Below are 3,062 nucleotides of genomic sequence, written 5' to 3' on the forward strand. Positions count from 1 at the left end.
TTGCCAGGCCACCGGATAGCACCGGATCAGCGGCCGGGGCGCCCCCATCTCTGCGCCGGGAGTGTCAGATGAACGGATGATCCGACTCTCCCGGCGCAGAGACTGGGGGCCCGCTGGCCGCTGGATAGCGATCCGGCTTCCGGCAAGTCCCACCATCTATGCACAGGGACTGTGCTGGGCCCCCCAGGCTGAGGCCCCAGTGCCGGAGCACCGGCTGCACCGGCGGTAGTTCCGCCACTGTCTCCAGATCAGGGGTACTGACTTTCCAGAATTCAATATTTGCATGTTAGTTTTGCAGTAATTTCTTTAGCTACACCAAGTATAGCTAGGCATCTAGTTTGTTTAACTGGATGGTGCTAACAGGGCCACCAACGGTTTAGATTTTGGCCAATTCAGCAGGAATGGAATGGCCAGTTTAACAGTGGAATCTCCTGAGCTGTCCATATTACTGAAGGACAGGCTCATTTTATTTACTGATCTGTTAGTACTAGGGATGCACCGATACCATTTTTTCAAGACCAAGAACGAGCACTGAACCTTTTCCTCAAGTATGCGCCGATACCAATTACTGATACCTTTTTTTTTTGTGTGTGTCATGTGACATTTTTTCTAAAAAAAAAACATGCTAATGATGTTAGAACAGTGGTGGAGTGCCAGGGCTCAGTCGCAGCTGCATCTCCTGTGACCCTGGTAGTTCTGCCACTGACTCCAAGCTGTAGAGGGACTACAAATCTCAGCAATACATTATAGAGCAGTGCAAAATACCACCAGTTATAGAGGAGAATAAATCCCAGCAATCCATTATAAGAGCAATACAAAATACCACCAGCCATAGAGGACTACAAATCCCAGTAATACATTATTCAACAATGCAGAATACATTCAGCTATAGAAGACTACAAAACCCAGCAATACATTATACAACAATGCAGAAAAATATAAAGCTGCATACTTCGTGTTGTTCACCAGGGCTGTGCGGGGTCTCAGAAGGCCTAAAGGGTATGGTTTGAATCAGGAGTGAACCTCACACTTTTTTTTCCTTCTGACTGTACAAAAATAAAACATGTCATTTTCTTTTGTTTTATGTCCCTTTGCTGCAACGAAAATTCATCCAAAAACAAAATTTTGTACATACTACCGCTAACGAATTTTGTCAGAAATTTTAGATATTGGAAATTCGTATTCATTTGCATTCGTCATTCTGTCAAGAAATACACTCATCCCCATAGTTAGAGCCAACGTGTGACATTGCAGCTGTCACACGTCGGCTTTATTGATCACACAGTTCATGATCTTCTCCCTGCAGAGAGCGGGATTCCCCCCTCCCCTCTCTGTTCCTCCAGTGCTTACTGAAGGGACAGATGAGGGAGGAGTAGGGTTGCCACCCGTACGGGTTTCACCCGTACAACCCGGGTTTGAAGGAGGCGGGTCAATCAGGTGGCAGGGTGGATCCTGACAGTTATGTTGCGATCTTTCCTGGCAATAGCCCGCTATATGCTAAGTTTTGGGTCACAGGAGGACATTAGTCTTCTTTTAAACCCAGCCATGGTAGAATAACAAGAGCACATGCTCTCCCATCATTACTTGCAGGCAGAGTTGCGGGGGAAAAGGGTTGGTTGTCTGGAGTGTTGGGTGTGGAATTCTGGGTAAGTGTATAATAATGGAATACATGCAAATATAAATTATTAAAAATTGTTTTCTGATAATTGTTTGTGTTTAATGAACAGCATAGTAGTGACATCACCAAATCTCACTTCAAATCTCCTAAACTAGCAGTCAAAGACAGCAGAGCTTTAAATCTCACACTGCAGATAGAAATCTATGAGGCTGTAAGCACCGGAGTGCCTAGGTACGTTCCTATACCAGGAAGTCCACTGTTATTTTCAGGAGGAATTCTAGACAATAGGTACGTTTTCAGAGTACTGCTCAGGCACAATTAATATTTCTAGATGTAAATCTAAATTTTTTGAGTTCAGATCCACTTTAAACCCTATTCCCTTCATGCACTAAACTCTGCTGTCTGTCATTGTCAGGAAGTCAAAATTTCACATGTAACTCTGATAATGGCCCCTGTTCACATCTGAGTGTTCAGTCACTTGTAACAAAATGCCTGTGACTTGAAAAAGTAGATGGGCTTAAATTCAGGCAGAGATGAGCATTTTTGTTTCCATAGTCTTCATTGGTAACTCCTTAAAACGTGCATCACATGTTTTTTGAGTGTTTTTTATTAATGTATCTCTGGCGTTTTTGCATGATGTCACAGATGCTACTGCTTTCCATTGGGCCAACCAATGGAAGCGTGAAAACGGGGCAGCAGAGCACTAGAATACGCACATGTCAGAGCTCTACAACCACCTGAATCACTTCCAGTGTAAGGCCTCATTCACACTATGCAACGTGGGATTCCTGCGGCAGGAACCTACGAATTCCTGCTGCAGCAAACCCAAATCTCCTGTTCAGATGTAGCCGCTGTACCCGTTCAAGTTAAAGACCAGGTGACAGCTGCAGCATCTGTAAGTGGCACTCCGCATGTAATCGTTTGTGATACGATTACATGCAATTTGAAATAGATCACTGTCCCTGGACACATCTCTCCTGCATCCGGGGATACAGTAATCTATTCCAAACTGCATGTAATCGTTTCATATACAATTACATGCGGACTGCCTTTTGCAGATGTGGCTGCTGTCACCCAGTCATTAACTTGAATGGGTGTCAATGGCACATCTAAATGGGAGATTTGGTATTCTTGCCACAGGAATCCATAATGTGAATGTAGCCTAAAGCTGACAGTTCGTTTTACACATGTAAACAGACTCCTAGTAGCTATAGCTGCTGGGAGCCTGCTTACAGGGGCCTGTTACTGCCAACGTATGGCATACATTGGCAGCGAAAGAGTTAAAGGTAGCAGTAAAAAGTGTCCAGTTATCTATGTTATTAACAGCAGTCAGATGGTCTCAAACTACCTCAGCTCTCGTACCTGTATACCCCTTATGCACCTAAGCAATTTTTACATTTCTGCTATGGGTCTGTTTATTTAGCAATAACTTTGCCATTAATGA

Source organism: Nanorana parkeri, unplaced genomic scaffold, assembly GCF_000935625.1.
Source record: "Nanorana parkeri isolate BGI_ZX_2015 unplaced genomic scaffold, ASM93562v1 scaffold369, whole genome shotgun sequence".
Classification (NCBI taxonomy): Eukaryota; Metazoa; Chordata; class Amphibia; order Anura; family Dicroglossidae; genus Nanorana; species Nanorana parkeri.